Below are 27,420 nucleotides of genomic sequence, written 5' to 3'. Positions count from 1 at the left end.
GCCATTGGTGTGAATTGCTAATCTATCAGTCAAGCACGAATCTGGGGTGCAGTTTGTTCCTGAAAATCAACGATGAAAAATCCCTTGTAAACAGTTAATAAATTTAGATTTTATTGTTAATCTAATGTATTATTCAGCACTTGAAGATATTAATTATTTTGGTAGCTGCAAACTAATAGCCAAAGACTAACTGTTATTAATTTTAGTCATTGCTGTTCCTCTGCAACTTGTTTTAGCCACATTATATAGGGTGATATTCTTTGGACAATCCCTACTTATCAGAAAGGTAGCTTGACAATAAGAAAATCACCATGTTTCCCACAGTTGTTTTCTGTAAGGATATTGGACAGTAAATGTTCTATTACCCTGTAGCACCACCACAGTGAACATGACACATTACAGAGCTTATTAGATTTAATGTGATAACTGTATGATGTGGTACCAGAGATTCCAGGGTGAGAAATGGCTCATATACATATATACATATACAGTGGGGCAAAAAAGTATTTAGTCAGTCAGCAATAGTGCAAGTTCCACCACTTAAAAAGATGAGAGGCGTCTGTAATTTACATCATAGGTAGACCTCAACTATGGGAGACAAACTGAGAAAAAAAAATCCAGAAAATCACATTGTCTGTTTTTTTTTCATTTTATTTGCATATTATGGTGGAAAATAAGTATTTGGTCAGAAACAAAATTTCATCTCAATACTTTGTGATATATCCTTTGTTGGCAATGACAGAGGTCAAACGTTTTCTGTAAGTCTTCACAAGGTTGCCACACACTGTTGTTGGTATGTTGGCCCATTCCTCCATGCAGATCTCCTCTAGAGCAGTGATGTTTTTGGCTTTTTGCTTAGCAACACGGACTTTCAACTCCCTCCAAAGGTTGTCTATAGGGTTGAGATCTGGAGACTGGCTAGGCCACTCCAGGACCTTGAAATGCTTCTTACGAAGCCACTCCTTCGTTGCCCTGGCGGTGTGCTTTGGATCATTGTCATGTTGAAAGACCCAGCCACGTTTCATCTTCAATGCCCTTGCTGATGGAAGGAGGTTTGCACTCAAAATCTCACGATACATGGCCCCATTCATTCTTTCATGTACCCGGATCAGTCGTCCTGGCCCCTTTGCAGAGAAACAGCCCCAAAGCATGATGTTTCCACCACCATGCTTTACAGTAGGTATGGTGTTTGATGGATGCAACTCAGTATTCTTTTTCCTCCAAACACGACAAGTTGTGTTTCTACCAAACAGTTCCAGTTTGGTTTCATCAGACCATAGGACATTCTCCCAAAACTCCTCTGGATCATCCAAATGCTCTCTAGCAAACTTCAGACGGGCCCGGACATGTACAGGCTTAAGCAGTGGGACACGTCTGGCACTGCAGGATCTGAGTCCATGGTGGCGTAGTGTGTTACTTATGGTAGGCCTTGTTACATTGGTCCCAGCTCTCTGCAGTTCATTCACTAGGTCCCCCCGTGTGGTTCTGGGATTTTTGCTCACCGTTCTTGTGATCATTCTGACCCCACGGGGTGGGATTTTGCGTGGAGCACCAGATCGAGGGAGATTATCAGTGGTCTTGTATGTCTTCCATTTTCTAATTATTGCTCCCACAGTTGATTTCTTCACTCCAAGCTGGTTGGCTATTGCAGATTCAGTCTTCCCAGCTTGGTGCAGGGCTACAATTTTGTTTCTGGTGTCCTTTGACAGCTCTTTGGTCTTCACCATAGTGGAGTTTGGAGTCAGACTGTTTGAGGGTGTGCACAGGTGTCTTTTTATACTGATAACAAGTTTAAACAGGTGCCATTACTACAGGTAATGAGTGGAGGAAAGAGGAGACTCTTAAAGAAGAAGTTACAGGTCTGTGAGAGCCAGAAATCTTGATTGCTTGTTTCTGACCAAATACTTATTTTCCACCATAATATGCAAATAAAATGAAAAAAAAACAGACAATGTGATTTTCTGGATTTTTTTTTCTCAGTTTGTCTCCCATAGTTGAGGTCTACCTATGATGTAAATTACAGACGCCTCTCATCTTTTTAAGTGGTGGAACTTGCACTATTGCTGACTGACTAAATACTTTTTTGCCCCACTGTATATATATATATATATATATATATATATATATATATATGGAAAAAAATAGGCAGCACTCAAATTAAATATGAAAAAAGTGGATACTTTACTGATCCTCAGATGGCCTTCTATCCACTTTTTTCAAATTTAATTTGAGTGCTGCCTATTTTTTTTCCTTTTGTCATTTTGGCTGTTTGGACACTGCTGAATAGGTTTTGCACCTGCTGTATTATTTTGGTAGTGCTGCCCTTTTTTCTTGATTTATATATATATATATATGTATATATGTATATTTCCCCCCAATGTGGTTTGTCTTTTTTTTTCCTTAAGGCCCCGTCACACTAGGCGATATCGCTAACAATATCACTATAACGTCACTGGTTTTGTGAAGCAGCAGCGATATCGCTAGCGATATCGCTATGTGTGATACTTACCTCCGACCGGCTCCCCCGCTGATTATTGCTGATCGCACGAGAACGGCCTGGGCCATTTCTCGTCGTCAGCTTCCTGCTGTGGAGACGAGCGATGCGTGGATGCGGGCGGGAGGACATCTTCATCACCTCGTCTGACAGGTAAGTAGCGACCGCCGACCACTGCTATGTCGCTGGTGAGATCTGCCTGTTTGGCAGCTCACTAGCGACCACTTAGCGATGCACCAGCGATCCTGACCGCGTCATATCGTTGTCGGGATCGCTGGTGCATCGCTAAGTGTGACGGTACCTTTACTCATTCTTGGGTCCTGTATAGGAGGCCTTGGAGTTTGAGAGTTATGCGCAGGATATTAGTTGTTCCCAGCATTGCGCTTTTCTGGACACAGAGTTCAGATGTTGTTCCAGAGATCTGTTGTAGCCATTTTCCCAACTTATGCGTCACTGCTCCAAGTGCTCCTATCACCACTGGAATCACTGCTGCCTTCACCTTTCACATTTTCTCCAGTTCTCCTTTGAGGCCCTGGTATTTCTCCAGCTTCTCAAATTCCTTCTTTTTGATGTTGCTGTCACTTGGGGGACATAGATCCGGACTCATTGCTGGCAACTTCAGAATAATCCAGCCCTTTGTTTACATCCATTTATGGCTGCTTCTTGACGTATGTTTAGGGTCATTGTCGTGCTGGAAGACCCATGACCTAGGATGCAAACCCAACTTTCTTACATTGGGCAGTACAATGGGATCCAAAAATCTTTTGGTAATCTTCAGATTTCTTGATGCCTTGTACACAGTCAAGTATGGTGTAAAACATAGCACAGCCATGTAATGTAGTGCACAAGTTGGTTCCCAGGCCAGTGTATATAAGTATAAAACTTGGCACGAAACTTAATACGAGAATCCAAGGTAATTTTATTGCAGTCCGTCCAAAAATGACAAAATACATTTTGGTCCCACACGGACTTTCGTCAGTCTAGTAGTCACATGAAAAAGATAACAATAAAGAAAACTCAGATACACCGATTAACATTATATCAAGAGCGAAGAAATATCAAGGCATAAAGTAAGCCAAATAATGAGATCATTCTCATATTATGGGTAGTGTTGAGCATTCCGATACCGCAAGTATCGGGTATCGGCCGATATTAGCGGTATCGGAATTCCGATACTGACTTCCGATACTTTTGTCATATCGGATACCGGAATCGGAAGTTCCCATCATGCTATGAGCCTGCTTGCTTTGATTAAGCCAATGGGAATCCTCCGAAGTGTGGGCACATCCTGTTAGGCATGTAGGCATGTTAACTATTGGCATGGCTGTGATTGGCTGCCGAAATGATGTCATGATGCACTATAAAAGCCACCGCAGCCGCCATTTCTGGTTCACTCTGCTGTGAATTCAGTTAGGGACAGGCTGCTGTAGAAGACTGTGAGGGACAGTTAGAAATAGCGATTCCACCAAACATCTAGTGCTTTACCCAGGCTACATAAACCACCACTGTAGCCTTCTTTGCCCTAGCAGCAGTGTTCACAGCTGTCTGCAAGGGCTGTGTGAGTGCAGCTCACGCTGTGGAGTGGGTCCTGCAGCCACGTCAGGTTGTAGGCTGCCCAGCGTGCCTCACTGCTGCCTCATACATCTTTTAATTTTTGAGCTGCATTTTTTACATAATTTCAATCTAGTGTGCTTCCATCCGTATCCATATACGTTGGTTGCAAACACTAGTAGTAGACAGCGGAGCCTTTCTGCAGCCTTTCAGTGCTAGTGTCCACTTTGCTGCACTGTTCACGGCTGTCTGAGAGGTCTCTGACTGTGTGTGAGTGCAGCTCACGGTGAGTAGTGTGTCCTGCAGCTACGTCTGGTTGTAGGACGCTAAGCGTGCGTCAGTGCCTCACACATATTTTTATTTGAGTGCAGCTGATTTTTTCTTCTATTAGTGTGCATCCATCTGTCTCCATCTACGGTGGTTGCAAACACTATATAGGAGTACACAGCGGAGCCTTTCTGCAGCCTGTCAGTGCCAGTGCCCACTTAGCTGCACTGTTCACGGCTGTCTGAGAGGTCTCTGACTGTGTGTGAGTGCAGCTCACGCTGAGTAGAGTGTCCTGCAGCTACGTCTGGTTGTAGGACGCTCAACGTGCGTCACTGCCTCACACATATTTGTCTTTGAGTGCAGCTCATTTTTTCTTCTCCTATTAGTGTGCATCCATCCGTATCCATCAACATTGGTTGGTTGCAAACACTATATAGGAGTAGATAGAGGAGCCTTTTTTTCTGGCTTGTGCCCTGCCGGCGCAGCCAGATTAGTATTACCCAATTTTTTTGGAGCCTCATCTTTTGCATTGTAGGTTACCTGCCTGCATTGTAATAGCTCCAAAAAGTTGGTGATACTATCAGTTTCAATTCTTTGTTCACATACTTTGAGTTTGTTTCCAACAAAGAAACCACAAAAAAAGTTCACCAAACACTACATTTGGAACTTGTGTAGGCCACATCAGCTCCTATTAAAGTGTAGTCCACACACACACACTTCATAAAATTAGTGTTTCTTGTACCTGTAACCAGCTGTTCAGGAATAAGCACACTAAGGCCCCCCTTTGTACTTTTCTGCCTATCTTAAGCAGTCTGGCAAGATGAAGAAGGCAGGGAGTAAGGCGCGTGGGCGTGGGCGTGGAGTTTCAGCAGGGAGAGGACGTGGGGATTCTGCAGGGAGAGGACGTGGGGATTCTGCAGGTAGAGGACGTGGGGATTCTGGGCCTGCTGTGGGCACCAGTGGATCAGCATCCCCCAGTTTTAGCAGGCAACAGTCCTTTATGCGCAGCTTTGTAGGACCTCAACGTACCCCACTGCTGCGGGAGGAACAAATTGAAGCTGTTGTCGGATGGATGGCAGCTAACGCATCGACTTCAATTACTTTCACAGCCTCTCAGGACCAGAGCACCGAAGAGCAACCATCTGTCTCTTCACCACCTGCCAAAGTGCCCAGGCAGTCAGAGAGACATGGACAGGAGCCATCACAGTCTCTACTTCTGTTCTCGGAATCTGTTGGCTTGGAAAGAGGGGGCCAGCCAAGCAGCATTCCTGAATGTGAAGAAGAGGGAGTATGCAGTGATGCGCAACTTCTTTGTCCCTCTGAATCTGAAGAGGCGAGTGGGCCAGTGCCTATGGTCAGCACACCTCAGTACGCATCAGATGATGACGAGACTCAGTTGCCACTTTCTGGTGCATACGGTGCTGGCGAGACAACCCCGGAGAAGCAGCTGTTTGAAGAGGGGAGGGAAGATGATGAGGTCCTTGACCCATCATGGCGTGAGGAACAGGAAGGTGGTGGGAGCAGCTCGGAGGAAGAGATTCCCCTACCGGCCAAAACAGGAGGCAGAGGGAGGGGGAAGACTTGGTTGCCTGTACCCTCCACTTCGGCACCCGTTAGGAGCATTCCTCATTCCAAAGGCAAAACGGGCGCTTCCAAGACTTGCAGTGCGTGGTCCTTTTTTGACACAGTTGCAGATGACATTTGCTTTGTCAAATGCAAGCTGTGTCATCAGAAAGTCAAAAGAGGGAGAAATGTCAGCAACCTCAATACCACAAATATGTGGAAACATGTGCGCACCAAGCACGAGTTGGAGTTGCAGAGACACCCTGAAGACGTAGGCCAACGTACAGCACCACCTACCACCTCTTCAGTTCGTGTTGGGGCCTCTTCCTCCAGCTCACACACTGCTGGTTCGGCTTCCTCACAGGATCGCCAAGGAAGAACCTCTGCCACTGTTGTCCGGAGACCCTGTCAGATTCCACCCATAGCAGCACGTTCCCATCCATCACAGCCATCGGTAGCACAGGCATGGGATAAAAGGCGCCCTTACTCGGCAAACCATCACCGAGCACAGTCTCTGAATGCTGGCATTGCCAAACTTCTGGCAGTTGAAATGCTGTCATTCAGGCTGGTGGACACTGACACCTTCCGGGACTTAATGGCATTGGCAGTCCCCCAATACAACGTGCCCAGCCGCTTTTATTTCAGCAGGCGAGCCGTCCCTGCCCTGCAGAAACATGTTGAGGGCAAAATAAAACATGCGCTACTAAACGCCGTTAGTAGCAAGGTCCACCTGACCACCGATGCGTGGACCAGTAACCATGGACAGGGACGATACCTTTCCCTCACTGCCCACTGGGTCAATGTTGTGGAGACGGGTACAGATCTGGAGAGTGGCGCTGTACGTGTTCTTCCAACGCCACGGATTGCAGGACTCCAGTCTGTACACATAGACTCCTCCTCCTACTCAAGTTCCTCAGAAACAGCAGAGCAGGAGCCTGTTACGACCGATATGAGCACAGCCGTGGCCAAACGTCAACAGGCTGTACTCAAATTAATTTCTTTGGGGAATCGAAGCCACACAGCGCAGGAGCTCTGGAATGCTATCAAGCAGGAGAGCGATGTGTGGTTTGGGCCAGCGAATCTCCAGCCGGGCTTGGTAGTGTGTGACAATGGCCAAAATCTGGTGGCAGCTCTTGGCCTAGGCAACCTCACACACATCCCATGTCTGGCACATGTGCTTAACTTGGTCGTGCAGAGCTTTCTGAGGGACTATCCGGATCTTGATGCACTGTTGCACAAGGTCCGCATAGAGTGCGCTCACTTGCGGCGTTCCAGCACGGCAAGATCGCGCCTCGCTGCTCTGCAGCGACGATTTGGCCTTCCGGAACATCGCATCATATGTGACCTACCCACCCGGTGGAATTCAACGTTACATATGTTGGAGCGGTTGTGTGAGCAGCAGGCAGCAGTCATGGAGTACCAGCTGCATCAGGCGCAAACAAGTCGCACTGTGCGCCGTTCACACTTCAGCACCATTGAGTGGGCCTCTATGAAGGACATCTGCCTCGTTTTGCGTGCCTTCGATGAATCCACGCGGATGGCGAGTGCAGATGATGCACTAGTCAGCATGACTGTCCCCCTTATCTGCCTGCTTCAACAAACACTGCAAGCACTAAGGGATGAGGTTTCGGAAGAGGTGGAGGATGAGGAGTCCCAAATGCCATCTGCTTCTGGACAGTCTGCGCTACGTGTTTCCTCACAAAGGCCTAGGCAGGGGACACTTTGTGAGGAGGATGAGGAGGAGTCGATGGAGGAGGAAGACATCTCTCCAGAGGAGGGAGGTACACAAACCTCTACTCAGTATGTACAGCGAGGGTGGGGTGATGCAGAGCAGGCCGAGGTCACGCCTCAAACAGGGGACAGCGGTTCTTTGGCAGTTGGGAGTCTGCAGCACATGGTTGATTTCATGCTGCAGTGCCTGAGAAACGACCGCCGCATCGCCCACATTCTCGTCTCGGCTGATTATTGGGTGTACACCCTCCTAGATCCTCGCTACCGGGACAGCGTACAAAGGCTCATACCAACGTTGAACCGGGAGCGTAAACTGCGGGAGTACGAAGAGTCACTGGTTCAGTCCATAATGTTTTCCATTCCACCCGACAGCATTGCTGCTAGTGCTTTACAAAGCAGCTCTGTGCGTCGAGGCAGTGGAGGAAACTCTGCACAAAGAGGGAGCAGAGGCAGCGCCGCAGCACAAGGCAAGACCACTATGGCCCAAATGTGGCAAAGTTTTGTGTGTCCACCACAATTGTCTACACCATCAGCGACGCCTCGAGTCAGCAGGAGGCAACGCTTCCGTCAGATGGTGTCAGACTACATGTCTTGCCCTGTCGCTGTACTCCCAGATGGCTCTTCCCCCTTCAAGTTTTGGGTCTCTAAGCTGGATACATGGCCAGAGCTTAGCCAGTATGCATTGGAGGTGCTGGCTTGCCCTGCTGCCAGTGTATTATCGGAACGCGTCTTTAGTGCCGCAGGTGGTGTACTAACAGACCGTCGCACGCGACTATCTTCCGATAATGTTGACCGGCTGACTTTTCTGAAAATGAACAAGGCCTGGATCTCCAAAGACTTTGCCATTCCTCTTACAGACTAAATTAGTGGTTGGCAACTGTATCCAGGTCTGCTGGTGTGTTCATTTTTCTACCACCTGAACTACAATCCCTGTGCTTCAACACAGCCAGTTGTCGCTCAGATGTGTCGTCTGCACAGAGAAACACACTAGCTCCTGTGTTAGTGGGGTTCAGTAATGCCAGCTGATCCCCTGCTGTGTGGACGGCAAAGTCATCAGCTCCATCAACATTCAAACCACTACTGATTTTTAACCGTGCCCAACTTAGATCTCTGGCTCCAACATCTCTACTATTTCCCCTGGCCTCCGACCATGCCATCTACATCTCTGAAGTGGCGTCAGCACAATCTACACTTGTTCCTGTGTTCCTGTGGCTCAGTCCCATCAGTTTATCCCCTGATGTGTGTCCGGCAAGGTCTCCTGCTCTGTCCACATTCCCATAACCAGTAGTGGGAATGAGGACAGAGCTGGCGAATTTGCCGGACAAACATCAGGGGATCAACTGACGGGACTGAGCACCAGTAACACAGGAACAAGTGTAGATTGTGCTGATGCCACTTCAGAGATGTAGCTGGCCGGGTTGGAGGCCAGGGTAAATAGTAGAGACAGTGGAGCCAGAGGCCTAAGTGGAGCATGGTTAGAATCAGTAGTAGTCAACAACCTCCATAAAAACCGCTGCCCATTGGCCTCTGCATGCGGCATGCGTAATCCTGGGCTCCAACAGCGTCAGTTGGTGTTCAGAAGTGTCGTCTCCACAGAGCCAAACACATTCGTTCAAGTGTTAGTGGGGTTCAGCACTGCCAGCTGTTCCCCTGCTGTGGAGATGGCAAGTCTCCTGCTGCCTACACCTGCCAAAATCCAGTAGGCCCCAGCCTGCTCCACGCCTGATCCTGGGCTCCAACAGCATCAGTTGGTGTTCAGAAGTGTCATCTCCACAGAGCCAAACACATTCGTTCAAGTGTTAGTGGGGTTCAGCACTGCCAGCTGTTCCCCTGCTGTGGAGATGGCAAGTCTCCTGCTGCCTTCACCTGCCAAAAGCAACAGGCCCCAGCCTGCTCCTCGCCTAATCCTGGGCTCCAACAGCGTCAGTTGGTGTTCAGAAGTGTCGTCTCCACAGAGCCAAACACATTCGTTCAAGTGTTAGTGGGGTTCAGCACTGCCAGCTGTTCCCCTGCTGTGGAGATGGCAAGTCTCCTGCTGCCTACACCTGCCAAAATCCAGTAGGCCCCAGCCTGCTCCACGCCTGATCCTGGGCTCCAACAGCGTCAGTTGGTGTTCAGAAGTGTCATCTCCACAGAGCCAAACACATTCGTTCAAGTGTTAGTGGGGTTCAGCACTGCCAGCTGTTCCCATGCTGTGGAGATGGCAAGTCTCCTGCTGCCTTCACCTGCCAAAAGCAACAGGCCCCAGCCTGCTCCTCGCTTAATCCTGGGCTCCAACAGCGTCAGTTGGTGTTCAGAAGTGTCGTCTCCACAGAGCCAAACACATTCGTTCAAGTGTTAGTGGGGTTCAGCACTGCCAGCTGTTCCCCTGCTGTGGAGATGGCAAGTCTCCTGCTGCCTACACCTGCCAAAATCCAGTAGGCCCCAGCCTGCTCCACGCCTGATCCTGGGCTCCAACAGCGTCAGTTGGTGTTCAGAAGTGTCGTCTCCACAGAGCCAAACACATTCGTTCAAGTGTTAGTGGGGTTCAGCACTGCCAGCTGTTCCCCTGCTGTGGAGATGGCAAGTCTCCTGCTGCCTACACCTGCCAAAATCCAGTAGGCCCCAGCCTGCTCCACGCCTGATCCTGGGCTCCAACAGCGTCAGTTGGTGTTCAGAAGTGTCGTCTCCACAGAGCCAAACACATTCGTTCAAGTGTTAGTGGGGTTCAGCACTGCCAGCTGTTCCCCTGCTGTGGAGATGGCAAGTCTCCTGCTGCCTTCACCTGCCAAAAGCAACAGGCCCCAGCCTGCTCCTCGCCTAATCCTGGGCTCCAACAGCGTCAGTTGGTGTTCAGAAGTGTCGTCTCCACAGAGCCAAACACATTCGTTCAAGTGTTAGTGGGGTTCAGCACTGCCAGCTGTTCCCCTGCTGTGGAGATGGCAAGTCTCCTGCTGCCTACACCTGCCAAAATCCAGTAGGCCCCAGCCTGCTCCACGCCTGATCCTGGGCTCCAACAGCGTCAGTTGGTGTTCAGAAGTGTCATCTCCACAGAGCCAAACACATTCGTTCAAGTGTTAGTGGGGTTCAGCACTGCCAGCTGTTCCCATGCTGTGGAGATGGCAAGTCTCCTGCTGCCTTCACCTGCCAAAAGCAACAGGCCCCAGCCTGCTCCTCGCCTAATCCTGGGCTCCAACAGCGTCAGTTGGTGTTCAGAAGTGTCGTCTCCACAGAGCCAAACACATTCGTTCAAGTGTTAGTGGGGTTCAGCACTGCCAGCTGTTCCCCTGCTGTGGAGATGGCAAGTCTCCTGCTGCCTACACCTGCCAAAATCCAGTAGGCCCCAGCCTGCTCCACGCCTGATCCTGGGCTCCAACAGCGTCAGTTGGTGTTCAGAAGTGTCGTCTCCACAGAGCCAAACACATTCGTTCAAGTGTTAGTGGGGTTCAGCACTGCCAGCTGTTCCCCTGCTGTGGAGATGGCAAGTCTCCTGCTGCCTACACCAGCCAAAATCCAGTAGGCCCCAGCCTGCTCCACGCCTGATCCTGGGCTCCAACAGCGTCAGTTGGTGTTCAGAAGTGTCATCTCCACAGAGCCAAACACATTCGTTCAAGTGTTAGTGGGGTTCAGCACTGCCAGCTGTTCCCCTGCTGTGGAGATGGCAGTCTCTCCTGCTGTCTCCGCATTCCAAAGACAGTAGGCCTCTGCCTACACCCTCCTATTTCCTGGGCTTCAACACAGCCAGTTGTAGCTCGGAAGTGCCGTCCACACGGAAAGAGACACTTGCTCCCGTGTCTCAGTGGGGTTCAGTAACGCTAGCTGATCCCCTGCTGTGTGGATGGCAAAGTCTCCTGCTGCCTACACAGTCCTACTACTACTGATTTTTAACCACATTCCCATAAGTAGTTATGGGAATGAGGACAGAGCAGGCGACATTGCCGGACACACATCAGGGGATTAACTGACCGGACTGAACACCTGTAACACAGGAACAAGTGTGGATTGTGCAGACGCCACTTCGGAGCTGTAACTGGCGGGGTTGGAGGACAGGGGAAATACGAAAATCAGTGAAGCCACAGGCCTAAGTGGAGCTTGGTTAAAATTAGTAGAAGTCTACAACCGATCTTAAAATTTCTTCAATGCAGCCTCAGCCTGCTCCGTGCTTGTCCCTGGGCTTCAACACAGCCAGTTGTAGCTCGGAAGTGCCGTCCACACGGAAAGAGACACTTGCTCCCGTTTCTCAGTGGGGTTCAGTAACGCCAGCTGATCCCCTGCTGTGTGGATGGCAGTCTCTCCTGCTGTCTCCGCATTCCAAAGACAGTAGGCCTCTGCATACACCCTCCTATTTCCTGGGCTTCAACACAGCCAGTTGTAGCTCGGAAGTGCCGTCCACACGGAAAGAGACACTTGCTCCCGTGTCTCAGTGGGGTTCAGTAACGCCAGCTGATCCCCTGCTGTGTGGATGGCAGTCTCTCCTGCTGTCTCCGCATTCCAAAGACAGTAGGCCTCTGCCTACACCCTCCTATTTCCTGGGCATCAACACAGCCAGTTGTAGCTCGGAAGTGCCGTCCACACGGAAAGAGACACTTGCTCCCGTGTCTCAGTGGGGTTCAGTAACGCTAGCTGATCCCCTGCTGTGTGGATGGCAGTCTCTCCTGCTGTCTCCGCATTCCAAAGACAGTAGGCCTCTGCCTACACCCTCCTATTTCCTGGGCTTCAACACAGCCAGTTGTAGCTCGGAAGTGCTGTCCACACGGAAAGAGACACTTGCTCCCGTGTCTCAGTGGGGTTCAGTAACGCTAGCTGATCCCCTGCTGTGTGGATGGCAGTCTCTCCTGCTGTCTCCGCATTCCAAAGACAGTAGGCCTCTGCCTACACCCTCCTATTTCCTGGGCTTCAACACAGCCAGTTGTAGCTCGGAAGTGCCGTCCACACGGAAAGAGACACTTGCTCCCGTGTCTCAGTGGGGTTCAGTAACGCTAGCTGATCCCCTGCTGTGTGGATGGCAGTCTCTCCTGCTGTCTCCGCATTCCAAAGACAGTAGGCCTCTGCCTACACCCTCCTATTTCCTGGGCTTCAACACAGCCAGTTGTAGCTCGGAAGTGCCGTCCACACGGAAAGAGACACTTGCTCCCGTGTCTCAGTGGGGTTCAGTAACGCTAGCTGATCCCCTGCTGTGTGGATGGCAAAGTCTCCTGCTGCCTACACAGTCCTACTACTACTGATTTTTAACCGTGCTCCAATTAGGCCTGTGTCTCCACTGTCTCTCGTATTTCCCCTGTCCTCCAACCCCGCCAGTTACAGCTCCGAAGTGGCGTCTGCACAATCCACACTTGTTCCTGTGTTACAGGTGTTCAGTCCGGTCAGTAAATCCCCTGATGTGTGTCCGGCAATGTCGCCTGCTCTGTCCACATTCCCATAACTAGTTTGGCTGATTTTCACTGATTTTCGTATTTCCCCTGTCCTGCAACCCCGCCAGTTACAGCTCCGAAGTGGCGTCTGCACAATCCACACTTGTTCCTGTGTTACAGGTGTTCAGTCCGGTCAGTTAATCCCCTGATGTGTGTCCGGCAATGTCGCCTGCTCTGTCCTCATTCCCATAACTACTTATGGGAATGTGGACAGAGCAGGCGACATTGCCGGACACACATCAGGGGATTAACTGACCGGGCTGAACACCTGTAACACAGGAACAAGTGTGGATTGTGCAGACGCCACTTCGGAGCTGTAACTGGCGGGGTTGGAGGACAGGGGAAATATGAAAATCAATGAAGCCACAGGCCTAAGTGGAGCTTGATTAAAATTAGTAGAAGTCTACAACCGATCTTAAAATTTCTTCAATGCAGCCTCAGCCTGCTCCGTGCTTGTCCCTGGGCTTCAACACAGCCAGTTGTAGCTCGGAAGTGCCGTCCACACGGAAAGAGACACTTGCTCCTGTGTCTCAGTGGGGTTCAGTAACGCCAGCTGTTCCCCTGCTGTGTGGATGGCAGTCTCTCCTGCTGTCTCCGCATTCCAAAGACAGTAGGCCTCTGCCTACACCCTCCTATTTCCTGGGCTTCAACACAGCCAGTTGTAGCTCGGAAGTGCCGTCCACACGGAAAGAGACACTTGCTCCCGTGTCTCAGTGGGGTTCAGTAACGCCAGCTGATCCCCTGCTGTGTGGATGGCAGTCTCTCCTGCTGTCTCCGCATTCCAAAGACAGTAGGCCTCTGCCTACACCCTCCTATTTCCTGGGCATCAACACAGCCAGTTGTAGCTCAGAAGTGCCGTCCACACGGAAAGAGACACTTGCTCCCGTGTCTCAGTGGGGTTCAGTAACGCTAGCTGATCCCCTGCTGTGTGGATGGCAGTCTCTCCTGCTGTCTCCGCATTCCAAAGACAGTAGGCCTCTGCCTACACCCTCCTATTTCCTGGGCTTCAACACAGCCAGTTGTAGCTCGGAAGTGCCGTCCACACGGAAAGAGACACTTGCTCCCGTGTCTCAGTGGGGTTCAGTAACGCTAGCTGATCCCCTGCTGTGTGGATGGCAGTCTCTCCTGCTGTCTCCGCATTCCAAAGACAGTAGGCCTCTGCCTACACCCTCCTATTTCCTGGGCTTCAACACAGCCAGTTGTAGCTCGGAAGTGCCGTCCACACGGAAAGAGACACTTGCTCCCGTGTCTCAGTGGGGTTCAGTAACGCTAGCTGATCCCCTGCTGTGTGGATGGCAAAGTCTCCTGCTGCCTACACAGTCCTACTACTACTGATTTTTAAGCGTGCTCCAATTAGGCCTGTGGCTCCACTGTCTCTCGTATTTCCCCTGTCCTCCAACCCCGCCAGTTACAGCTCCGAAGTGGCGTCTGCACAATCCACACTTGTTCCTGTGTTACACACATCAGGGGATTAACTGACCGGACTGAACACCTGTAACACAGGAACAAGTGTGGATTGTGCAGACGCCACTTCGGAGCTGTAACTGGCGGGGTTGGAGGACAGGGGAAATACGAAAATCAGTGAAGCCACAGGCCTAAGTGGAGCTTGGTTAAAATTAGTAGAAGTCTACAACCGATCTTAAAATTTCTTCAATGCAGCCTCAGCCTGCTCCGTGCTTGTCCCTGGGCTTCAGCACAGCCAGTTGTTGCTCGGAAGTGCCGTCTTCACAGAGTAAAACACTAGCTCCTGTGTTTGTGGGGTTCAGTAACGTCAGCTGTTCCCCTGCTGTTTTGATGGCAATCTGTCCTGCTGCCTCCCAATTGACAGCACATCAGGCCTCAGCCTGCTAAGTGCTTGTCCCTGGGCTCCAACATCGCCAGTTGCTGCTCATAACTGACTTTGGCACGGGTACTCCCTCCTGCCCAGCTTGGTTCCAGCCCTGCCTGCTGTTTCCGGGAAGTGTCAATGTCAGTTTGCCACCCCAAGTTGCCATGTCGTGTTGCGGTTGGGTTAGCCGAGGCTAGGGTGCCAGCAGTTTAGGTGCTTCCTATGTGGACTGCGGGTTCTGGTAAGAAAGGCTTGTTCCGTAGTGCCAGTAGGACAAGCACCCCCTGTAGGACTGTGTGATTCGGTAACTGCGGCCAGCTTGCGGCATGCCAACTTTGCTTTTCAGGGGTAACTTCAGCTGCCCCTCCGAGTTCCTGCACCGTCAGCTGGTTCTCGGCAGAGCCTTTGGCCTAGGTGCCTCCATCTCGGTATCTGAGTTCCGGCAACGTCTGCTGGTCCTTGGTAGTGCTTTGTAGCACAGGTACCTCCTGCTTAGTAACCGTGTTCCAGCACCGTCAGCTGGTACTCGGTTGTGCCATTGGCTCTTATTCCTTCTGCTGCCCCTCCGGGTGCCAGCACTGTCAGCTGGTCCTCGCTATTTTCATTTGCTCTTGCAGCTTATGCTACCCATCCGGGTTCCAGCACCGTCAGCTGGTTCTCGGCAGAGCCTTTGGCCTAGGTGCCTCCATCTCGGTATCCGAGTTCCGGCAACGTCTGCTGGTCCTTGGTAGTGCTTTGTAGCACAGGTACCTCCTGCTTAGTAACCGTGTTCCAGCACCGTCAGCTGGTCCTCGGTTGTGCCATTGGCTCTTATTCCTTCTGCTGCCCCTCCGGGTGCCAGCACTGTCAGCTGGTCCTCGCTATTTCCATTTGCTCTTGCAGCTTATGCTACCCATCCGGGTTCCAGCACCGTCAGCTGGTTCTCGGCAAAGCCTTTGGCCTAGGTGCCTCCATCTCAGTATCCGAGTTCCGGCAACGTCTGCTGGTCCTTGGTAGTGCTTTGTAGCACAGGTACCTCCTGCTTAGTAACCGGGTTCCAGCACCGTCAGCTGGTCCTCGGTAGTGCCATTGGCTCTTGTTCCTTCTGCTGCCCCTCCGGGTGCCAGTACCGTCAGCTGGTTCAAGAGGAGAAAGAACAGGAAGACAACCACCAAGATGCAGAACAACAAGAGAGAGAAGACAAAGAAGCATAAAAAAACAAAGCAGAAGAACATTAAGCATAAGACTAATACTCTGAGCAAATGATATTATCTTATTTATAAGCAGAAGAAGACTAAGCAGTGTATGGGGGTGAGTCCGTTCCTCCTCGTGGTGCCCCTGGAAAAGGCCTGCTGCTGCAGGCCAAACTGAACGCGGACAAATCCTGTTGTAAATCTTTTGTGACAGGCAGAACGGAAGGTGTAAACTTCTAACTTTTCTAGATAACAACTACAGGAATGCCTGACACAAATAAGAATATGATGAAGAAGAATAGGAAGAAGATGAAGAAGTTGAATATGTAGAATAATAATTGTTGAATAAGAAGAATATGAAGAATGTAAGAAAAGGAAGAAGAAGAAGAATGTAAAAAAAGGAAGTAGAAGAATTTAAAAAAAGGAAGAAGAAGAATGTAAAAAAAGGAATAAGAAGAAGAATGTAAAAAAAGGAAGTAGAAGAATGTAAAAAAAAGAAGAAGAAGAAGAAGAATGTAAAAAAAGGAATAAGAAGAAGAAGAAGAAGAAGGTAAAAAATGAAGAAGAATAAGAAAGAAGAAGAAAGAAGAAAGAAGAAGACATACATGTCTGGCAAAATATAAATGAGGCTAACATAGTCAATATCTTTGTAACTCCTAACGTCTTTAAAAAAAAAGTTTAATTCCTGCTATTCCATTTGATTGGGCTAAACCTCTATGGCTTTAATGTCTCCTCCACCTCCCACAATACATTCTACATTATTCTTAGTTGTTTTTCTTCATGTAGAATTAACCTACAAGGAAAGAAAGGGTTTTTTTTAATTCCGATATTTTGGCCCCATTGACTTGCATTGGTTCCCGATATCGGAATCGGCGATACCGATACTTTTTTTTAAGATCGGCCGATCCATTCCGATCCGATATTTTCAAGTATCGGCTGGTATCGCTCAACTCTAATTATGGGACAAAAAACTGTGCCGAGAATTGAGGTTACTTGGTAAGAGGGAATGAGGAAAAGGGTACCTAACCGACTGCTAAGAAGATAAATAGAGGTAAGTATGCAATAAGTTGTTACTGCAAGCCTGCAATAAGATAAGGCTATATGTGCATAATGGTACATAGATGCTAATGTATATGTATATTCAAATGTAGACCATACCTGTAAAGGTAACAGGTGGGTGTAGTTCGGAAAAACCCTATATAGGATCACAATTAGATCTGTGAAAAAAGCATATGAAAGACTATACCATTCAACAATTTTTCTGGAGAAACAGGAACTATCCAAAAATAAAAAAAAGTAAGTTATTAAAAAGGGGGGATGATCAGAATGTCGCACAGTAAATATGAGATAGGAGTAAAACAGTGCCATGGGTTGTAAACGTCTTGATTATGTAGCGCATCTCAGGCAAAGAGACATCAAGATTTCTGGAGATGGATTTGTAACCTTGAGATTGTTGATATTTTGTAACAATTTTGCTTCTCAAGTCCTCAGACAGTTCTTTTCTCCATTTTCTATTCTCCATGCTTAGTGTGGCATACACAGACACGCAATGAAGAGATAGCGTCAATTTCTCTCCTTTTCTTCAGGTTTCAAGTGAAATTTTCATATTTCCCACAGGTGAATTGTTAATTGCCACAGGTCAATTTTAACGAGCATCACATGCTTTAAACAATACTGTTTAACCACAATTTTGGAAAGATGTCAGTAATATTGTCTGTCCCATTTTGAGGGGTTTAGGTGAAGCTATGTCCAATTTGCCTTTTGCTCTGTTTTTTTTAATTGTTCCAAAACACGCAAAGGAAATAAACATGTGTATAGCAAAACATATCTCATTGCATTAATTTTCTTGGAGAAATGCTTCATTTTCAATTTCACGGGTGCCAACACTTCCGGCCATGACCGTACAGTGGGGAAAAAAGTATTTAGTCAGTCACAAATTGTGCAAGTTCTCCCACTTAAAAAGATGAGTGAGTCCTGCAATTGACATCATAGGTAGACCACAACTATGAGAGTCAAAATGAGAAAACAAATCCAGAAAATCACCTTGCCTGATTTGGCAAGATTTACTTTACAAATTATGGTGGAAAATAAGTATTTGGCCATTAACATAAGTTAATCTCAATTTTTTTATATATATTTTGTTGGCAATGACAGAGTTCAAATGTTTTCTGTAAGTCTTCACAAGGTTGGCACACACTGTTGGTGGTATGTTAGCCCATTCCTCCTCTAGAGCAGTGATGTTTTGGGCCTGTTGCTGGGTAACACAGACTTTCAACTCCTTTCTAAGTTTTTCTATGGGGTTGAGATCTGGAGACTGGCTAGGCCCCTCCAGGACCTTCATATGCTCCTTACGAAGCCACTCCTTCATTGCCCTGGTGGTGTGCTTGGGATAATTATTCTGCTGAATGACCCATCCACATTTCATCTTCAATGCCCTTGCTGATGGAAGGAGGTGTCTACTCAAAATCTCATGATAAATGGCCCCATGCATTCTTTCATGTACACAAATCAGTTGTAATGGTCCATTTGCATAGAAACAGCCCCAAAACATGATGTTGCCACCCCCATGTTTCACAGTAGGTATGGTGTTCTCTGGATACACCTCATCATTCTGTCTCCTCCAAGCACAATGAGTTTTGTTTCTACCAAACAGATCTACACTGTGTTCCAAATTATTATTCAAAAAATATTTCCTCATATTTTCTCTAAATTACCTATATGAATTGCAGTCATTGTTATTTTTCAGTCATCTAATATTCTATTATAATTGCAATGTTTTTGAACAAACTGCCTATGAAAACAGTATATTTTTAAAAATAAGAAACACTCAAAATGCATGTTCCAAATTTTTATGCACAGCAGAGTTTTCAACCTTTTTATTTTTATTTTGAACAAAAAAATGGTCAATTGTGAAATTATAAGCATTATCAGCTTATTACAAAATGAAATCAAACAGTTTTCAAGTCAAAACTTTATTCTAGGTGATATTACATTTGCACATAGGACCCCTTGTTCGAAAGAAGCTTCTGAACTCTCTCATCCATTGAATTAGTCAGTTTTTGGATGGTTTGTGCTTCAATTGTTTTGCATGTGGACAGATTACCCTCCCAGAGCTGTTGCTTAGATGTGAACTGCCTCCCGCCATCATAGACACTCCTTTTGATGATGCTCCAGAGGTTCTCAATGGGGTTGAGGTCTGGGGAAGATGGTGGCCAAACCATAAGTTTGTCCTCCCATAGCAGCCAGAGATGCAGATGTGTTATTTGCAGCATGAGACGGTGCATTATTATGCATGAAAATGATCTTGCTGCGGAAAGCACGGTTCTTCCTCTTGAACCATGGCAGGAAGTGCTGTTTAGAAACTCCACATAGATTATGGAGTTCATCTTTACCCCTTCAGGGATCCTAAAGGGGCCGACCATCTCTCTCCCCATGATTCCAGCCCAAAACATTACTCCACCTCCTCCTTGTTAGCGCCTTAGCCGTGTTTTCATGGGGTGTCCATCAACCAGCCATCCTCCACTCCATCCATCTGGACCATCGAGCATTGCACGGCACTCATCAGTGAACAAAACAGTTTGGAAGTCACTCTTCATGTATCGTTTGGCCCACTGGAGCCATTTCTGCTTGTGTGCAGTGGATAGAGGTGGTCGACAGGATGGCTTACACACAGCTGCAAACCTCTGAAGGACCCTGCATCTTGTTCTTCGGGGGATGTTGGAGGCACCAGCAGCTTCAAAAACTTGTCTGCTGCTATGACAAGGCATTTTTGCAGCTGCTCTTTTAACCTGACGCAATTGCCTGTTGGAAAGAGTCCTCAATTTTTCTTTATCAGCACGCACACATGTGTGCTGGGAATCAGCTACATACTTCTTGATTGTGCGATTATCACAATGAAGTGTCTTGGCAATGTTGATTGTAGTCATGCCTTGACCTAAATACTCCACGATTTGTGGCTTATCAGCAGCCGACACATCCTTTTTCTTTCCCATTTTGGCAAAAAATGTAGGCTGCTTAATAATGTGGAAAAGCCTTCTTAAGTAGTCTTGCCTTTATTTGGACACACCTGCCAAACTAATTTGCACAGGTATCTGCAATTGCTTTCAGTGATATAAAGAGCCCTGACACATCACCATCAATGAGTTTAAATGACAAACAAAAAAATCACTCCTAAACTCTTTTTGCATAATAATTTGGAACACAGTTTACTTTGGTTTCATCAGACCATATGACATTCTCCCAATACTCTCCTGGATAATCCAAATGCTCTCTAACAAACTTCAGACAGGCCCAGACATGTACTGACTTAAGCAGGGGGACATGTGTGGCAATGCAGGATCTGAGTCCCTGGCGGCTTAGTGTGTTACTGATGGTAGCCTTTGTTACGGTGGTTCCAGCTCTATGCAGGTCATTCACTAGGTCCCCCCATGTGTTTCTGGGATTTTTGCTCAGCGTTCTTGTAATCATTTTGACCCCACAGGGTGAGATCTTGCATGGGGCCCAAGATCAAGGGAGATTATCAGTGGTCTTATATGTCTTCCATTTACTTATTATTGCTCCCACAGTTGATTTCATCACACCAAGCTGCTTGCCTACTGCAGATTCAGTCTTCCAAGCCTGGTTGCAGGACTACAATTTTGTTTCTGGTGTCCTTCGACAGCTCCTTGGTCTTCACCATAGTAGAGTTTGGAGTGTGACTGTTTGAGGTTGTGGACATGTGTCTTTTATAATGATAACAAGTTCAAACAGGTGCAATTACTACAGGTAATGAGTGGAGGAGAGAGGAGCCTCTTAAAGTAGAAGTTACAGGTCTGTGAGAGTCAGTAATCTTACATGTTTTTAGGTGACCAAATACTTATTTTCCACCATAATTTGCAAAATATTTCTTGCCAAATCAGACAAGGTGATTTTCTGGATTTGGTTTCTCAGTTTTGACTCTCATAGTTGTGGTCTACCTATGATGTCAATTAGAGGCCTTTCTCAACTTTTTAAGCAGGAGAACTTGCACAATTGATGGCTGATGAAATATTTTTTTCCTCATTGTATATCTACCAATATATATATTTATTAAAAATGGAAGGGATATTGGGAAAGTATAATTGAACTTTCATTTTTACATCATATGTTAATATAAATAAATTACTGCTAACATAGCACATGGATATAGTTCAAGTACATGGGTAATAGTCCTAAATCCTCTAAATATAATGAACTAGAATTATGCATAATAGCTATTTAGTTAATATTTTCTTAATTTTCTATTTGAACTGAGTCTCGAGAAAGAATCCAGCTTTTCCAACATTTGTAATAAAAATTTAGTCTTCAGACAACGAAAAAGGTTTCATTATTATAAGCTTGGAATTCAGCCATCCATCCATTACCTAGATATTAATATCTTGGTCTCTTGGTCATGTTAATCATATGCATTGTAAGTGGAGAATTTATGTCTGCTGTTGGAGTATCAAATAAGTTAAGTATAACCAAACTGTTTTTTAATTTGTTTAAAAAAATGGTTAAAAAAAATGGTTCACAATTTTCTCAGTCTTTAGCTAAAATTGTTTGATTTTATCACAAGGAACCCAGATATGTGAAAGATTCCCCTCTTCTCTTCCACAACAAGCTCACATCGGAGGAATTGAGGAATTTATTCTGTTAAGAACTCCGGTGATCTATACCAGTGGGTCATGTGTCTTTAGATAGAGTGGCTCTATTTTTAAAAATGTAATAGTTAGCAATTCATTAAATTCATTAAATTATGTTTTAAGTTTATCTACCCCTTTATTAGTAAAATAATGTTTTGAGGAACCATCTAATATATAAAGCTCAATGTGTGTATGTTTGTATGTATGTGTGTATGTCCGGGATTGGCATCCGCACCGTCGCAGCTACAGCCACAAAATTTTGCACAGTCACACGTCCAGACCCCGAGAGCGTCATAGGCTATGTTGTGAGGCGAAATTTTAACCCCACGTGTTCCAATTCACCAAACAATTTTGCCCCTATCTACATAATGGGGAAAAAGTGAAAGGAAAAGTGTTGGAGGCAAAGAGTATATACCGTACAGTTGCTAAAGTGGGGCCCTGACATGTGATACTCACCACACATGGGGATATGAACACACACATAAAATGCACCACACACTACCACGTGCTTCAACACATACTGTATACCACCCTCAGCACACATTTCACCACACATACACCAACCTCGCCACATAAAAGTCGAAACACAAAAGTCGCCACTCAAAACTCGCCACGCTGTCCCAGAGCTGTTTAAAAGATGAAAAATGAGCTGTGATTGGTTGCTATCAGCAACAGTTTTCTTTGTAGACAGTTGTGGTAACTGAGGCCTATTATTCTTATCATTTCTATGGTATTATCGTCCATCTGTAAGCTGGAAATAACACAATTTATTACCGTGCCAACACAGACCACCCTCTGACACAGACTGCAGGGGGAGCCCAGTATCACACAGGATAGGATTAGATACACGGCTCAGCAGTCAGTATCACACAGGAGAGGATTAGACACATGGCTCAGCAGATAGTATCACACAGGATAGGATTAGATACACAGCTCAGCAGTCAGTATCACACAGGATAGGATTAGATACACAGCTCAGCAGTCAGTATCACACAGGATAGGAATAGATACACGGCTCAGCAGACAGTATCACACAGGATAGGATTAGATGCCCAGCTCAGCACACAGTATCACACAGAATAGGATTAGATACACGGCTCAGCAGTGAGTATCACACAGGATAGGATTAGATACACAGCTCAGCAGTCAGTATCACACAGGAGAGGATTAGACACATGGCTCAGCAGTCAGTATCACACAGGAGAGGATTACGTACACAGCTCAGCAGACATTATCGCACAGGATAGGGTTAGATACACAGCTCAGATGCAGGATGTGCCAAAGCAGAGGACATTTTCATTCCAAGAATTCCACTCATTCCATCTGATTTGTTGATTTTAAACGCCTCCAGTTTCCAGTTCAACTACTATTTGCAATGTCCATTAACATTGCTCAGGGACAGTCCTTGAGAGTAGTAGGGATCGATTTAAGTAGTAGGGATTGATTTGCAATCTCCATGCTTTTCTCATGGTCAACTTTACGTGATCTGTTCAAGAGTTGGAACTGCCAAAAATCTGTTCATCTTTGCACCGAAAGGAAAAACCAAACATGTTGTTTATCAAAAGGCTCTTAAATGAGTTGAAAATAAAATACTATCAATACTTTGGTAATCGTTTAGTTAATTTGTGTTGCAAATCTGTATTGTTGAATATATGATGTGAAATGTTTTTCTGTGCAATATAATCGTTATACTTTGTTATAACTAACCACAGTTGGTTACTATGCCCAGGCAATGCCGGGCTCTTCAGCTAGTTTTAAATATAGTTAGTTATAGTCTTTGATGACTAGTCCAAAGTTAGCTCCTGGTGGCTTCTTCCTACCCTGGTCACCTTGACTGACAGGTGCAATATCTCTCTATGTGTTCATAATGAAAGATCTGGCAGTTAAGGGAACTGGGACAGGGAGAAGCCACTAGAGACCTGCTTCAGACTAGTCATCCAAGACTCAGGCTTTTTTTTAAATATGTTTCATTGAAATGCCACAATGTATCAGAGTTAGGCCTCTTTCACACATCAGGTTTTCGCCGTCAGGCGCGATCCGGCGCTTTTGACAGAAACCGGATCCGGCGAAATGCAATGCCGGATCCGGTTTCCCCCCCATTGACTTGCATTTGCGCCGGATCGCGCCGGATGGCCATGCGTTTCATCCGGTTTTCGCCGGATCCGGCAATGTGTCGCAATGTGTCGCGATCCGGCGTCTGGAAAAAACGTCTACTGTAACGTTTTTTGTCTCCGGCGAAAAAGCCGGACACGCCGGATCCGGCGCGTCCGGCTTTTTCACACAATGAAAGCCTATGAGCGCCGCAATGCGCCGGATCCGGCGAAAGCCGGATCCGGCGGCCGGATCCGGTTTTTTGGTCTGAGCATGCTCAGTAGCTCTGCCCACAAGACATATATAAAAGCAAGACAGTGGGACCCACAGCCACACCCAACAAGCCACCCAAGACAGCAACCAGGCGCAGGAGAAGGCAGGAGACATCTGCAGCAGCACCATCAGCACCACCCCAATTGGAGCAGCATGCTGAACAACGGGAGGGGAGTCCAGCAGCAGATGAGAGACGGTAATTATCAAATCACCCATTCCTCCAAACTAGGGCTATTGAATATCAAGATATTCATTGGCCCTTTGTTTCTCTTTATTCAACAGCCGCCCAATAGATGCAGCAGCAGCAGCAGCAGCAATGGCAGCAGCTGGAACACCACCCACAGGCATGGAGTGTGGCCACCAGGAAGACAGCACATCATCTTCTGGGAGCCCTCCCTCGCATCGTCAGCGTTTGACGGTAAGTTTTTATTTCCAAAATCCATCTTCTCTGTAATATATGTCTATTCATGGCCTTTTATTTCAAAACAGGAATCACAAGATGAAGAGGAGCTCCCAGAAGAAGAAGAAAGGGGTGGACAGACACCTGGAGTGGGCTCACAATTGGTAAGTTTTTTGCATCAAACGCAGAAACACAACATCACACTACACACAACACATAGAAAACAATGTTCTGCAGACCACACACAGCAAACAAATGCCTACATCCAAAGACATAACTTTTTTTGTTTTCTTCTCTAGTCTTCCCAATCTGGTGCTTGGCCAAGAGGTCCTCGCAGTGCCTCCCAGGGTCGTCGGCGACAGCAACGCGGCGGTCACCAGCGTGTAAGTATAAATATTTTTGCTTTTTTTTTTGCACTTTTTATTTCATTTCTTTTGTGGAGGCTAATTATGTTATTTTTGTCTTTTTCTTTAACAGCCTTCACAGCGTGCTCCCGACTCTGACGTTGAGGATGGAGGGATTGATGTGGACCGCCTCATCGATCTCGTCAGAGAAAGGGAGCCGCTTTGGAATATGGCTGACCGCCGCCACGCTGACCTTATCGTTACCCGACGACTCTGGGAGGAAATCTGTTCGCTCCTTGTGGGCCGCTGGGAGGACCTCGATGTTCGGGCCCAGATTACAGAGCGTAAGTATATACAGTACCGGTTGCTTGATTTAAACCAGTGTTTCCCGAACTCCAGTCCTCGTGGTCCCCACGGATCATGTGTTCAGGATTTCTATTTACTATGGAAATCCTGAAAACATGACCCCTGGGGACCATGAGGACTGGAGTTTGGGAAACACTGATGTTGTATACTAACCACTCCTTTCTCGTTTCAGGGAACAGAATTGTGAATCGGTGGCGGTCTGTGAGAGATCGTTACAAGAAGGAGTTCAATAAAGAGATGCGGGCCCCGAGTGGATCTGGAGGACGCAGGAGCAAGTACAAGTACGCAGAAGCCCTGTCGTTCCTCCGGGAAACAATGGTCACCAGAAGGTAAATATTACACACCACATGTGAAAAAAAATGTTAGATGTAAATTTTTTTTTCAGCCAGGGCCATACCATGTCAGTATTTTAATTGTTTTTTTTTCTCTTTATTCCACAGCACGGTGAGCAGCACTCTGGAGCCGGCACGATTGGACCCTTCTGAGGCGATCCCTGAGGAGACCGGCACCGAGGGACACTTCCACCGCCCCGGTACATCTGCACCTTCCCAGCCTTCCAACACATTCGACCCATCTGTCCCATCCACCAGCACAGGAGCATCATGGCCGCCTACATTACATGAAGCTGCTGGTGAGGAGATCGCTTTCCCTTTACCCCACCCTTCTGCCCCTGCCACCTCTAGTACACCTGCGGGTACTGGGCGGCAGCGGCAGAGGGGTCAGGAAAAGACTTATGCGCCAGAGTTCTTGCATCTGAATGCATCTTTCCAGAACTGTCTAAAAGTCTTGTCAGAGCAAATCTCCGCAGGCTATCAGCAGATCAACTCCAGCATTCTGGAGGTGAAGACACTTCTGCAAACCATGCATTCAGAAGCAAGATCTTCGCCAAACCACACCTTTTTCAGGTCTGTTGTGGAGCACATGGAAACGCTCTCTCCTGCCCAGCAGATGCATGTAATGCATTCATGCCACGCTGCTCTCCAGCAAGTTACCTCCCAACCTCCTCCTCCTCCCACCACAGTAGTTCCTCCACCTGCACCCCCTCCAGCCACTTTCCATCCTCCCCCTCCTATTACATCTACACCCCCTCCAGCCACTTTCCATCCTCCCCCTCCTATTACATCTACACCCCCTCCAGCCACTTTCCATCCTCCCCCTCCTATTACATACCATCCACCTCCAGCCACTTTCCATCCTCCCCCTCCTATTACATACCATCCACCTCCCCAGCACCATCCACCTCCCCAGCACCATCCACCTCCCCAGCACCATCCACCTCCCCAGCACCATCCACCTCCCCAGCACCAGCCACCTCCCCAGCACCAGCAACCTCCCCAGCACCAGCAACCTCACCAGTACCAGCAACCTCCACAGTACCTGCAAACTCCCCAGTACCAGCAACCTCCCCAGTACCAGACATCTCCCCACTTCCAGCAACCTGCCCCGTACCAGACATCTCCCCACTTCCAGCAACCTGCCCCGTACCAGACATCTCCCCACTTCCAGCAACCTGCCTCGTACCAGACATCTCCCCACTTCCAGCAACCTGCCCCGTACCAAACTCCTTCCCCATACAACTTGCCATCAACATCATCTGCTCCTACAGTCCCTGCCCAACCCTCCACTCCACCACCCACCACCTCTTCTGCTTCCCACATGTCCACCCATTCTGTAGTTTTTTCCACACCTTCACCTCTAACTGTTCCTTCCCCACCACGATCCCAGTCCTCTCTCCACACTCCCAGTGTCGAAGTGTCCCGCAGCCCCTACAGCAGTATTTCCACCACACACTACACAGAATTATAATGTGTGTATTTAAATAAAAATGACCAGTTTAATGGTTTCAGTTTTATAGTTTCAAATTTTTATTAAACATGTTTATTAAAATTTTAAAAAAGTTTACTAAAAAAAACATTTTTCAATAAAAGTTAAATTATTTTACACTGGTTGTCTGTCATTTCTTTCTGCGGCGAAAAAGGTTAAATACAGGGTATTTAAAAGGTGAAATGGTATTCAAAACTAGGTATATAACTGTGGGTAAATTTTAGCTTTTTGCCACAGTTGTGTTCCTGGTTGTGTTTGAAGCAAAGTATTTCACCTAAAAAGTTGTGTTTATTGTTGGTGATTTCCTAACAATGTACACAACTTTTGTTAAAAGGTGAAATACTTTGCATAAAACACAACCAGGTACACACCTGTGGCCTAAAGCTAAAAATAGAGACCATGACAAGATAGCCAACTTTGGTTGGCAAAGGTATATACTGTTGGTACAGAAGGTACACAAGTTTGGTTAGGGCACAAATCTTTA

Source organism: Dendrobates tinctorius, unplaced genomic scaffold, assembly GCF_039654945.1.
Source record: "Dendrobates tinctorius isolate UK_male_01 unplaced genomic scaffold, ASM3965494v1 ptg000111l, whole genome shotgun sequence".
NCBI classification, from domain to species: Eukaryota; Metazoa; Chordata; class Amphibia; order Anura; family Dendrobatidae; genus Dendrobates; species Dendrobates tinctorius.
This window is presented reverse-complemented; position numbering follows the sequence as displayed.